This window comes from Rhinopithecus roxellana, chromosome 5, assembly GCF_007565055.1.
Source record: "Rhinopithecus roxellana isolate Shanxi Qingling chromosome 5, ASM756505v1, whole genome shotgun sequence".
Lineage (NCBI taxonomy): Eukaryota > Metazoa > Chordata > Mammalia > Primates > Cercopithecidae > Rhinopithecus > Rhinopithecus roxellana.
The window spans coordinates 164,242,381-164,242,789 of record NC_044553.1 but is presented as its reverse complement, the minus strand read 5'-3'; the positions used below and the strand labels follow the sequence as shown (position 1 = coordinate 164,242,789).

The following is a 409-nucleotide window of genomic DNA, read 5'->3' as shown; positions in this document are numbered from 1 at the left end:
ATGCAGATCCCCGGGGCATTACTCATCTCTCCAGTTCTGGTCCGCTGTCGTACCAGGAGTCTGATCAGGCCTGTGTCTTTCTCCTTCTTGAACAGCCCAGAGAATTCATCTAAACAGCTTTCCCACAGCCACTCCCCACGCCAGGTGGCCCGATGGGAGTTCCGGACCAGAGCTGTCTCAAGGGACATTCATTCACACAGCCTCAGTTTATTGATGTTGGAGCAGCCCCAGTGGGTGTGGCTGGCTTAGGGGCTGGCATTGGAACAGTGTTTGGAAGCTTGATCGCTGGCTATGCCAGGAGCCTGTCTCTCAAGCAGAGCTCGTCTCCGATGCCATTCTGGGCTTTGCTCTGTGTGAGGCCATGGGACTCTTCTGTTTGATGATCATCTTCCTCGTCCTCTTCATGTGA

At 54.3% G+C, this 409-nt stretch overlaps 1 pseudogene; it reads left to right on the top strand.

Moving 5' to 3' along the window:
* On the top strand, window positions 1-409 carry LOC104673053 (annotated as a pseudogene).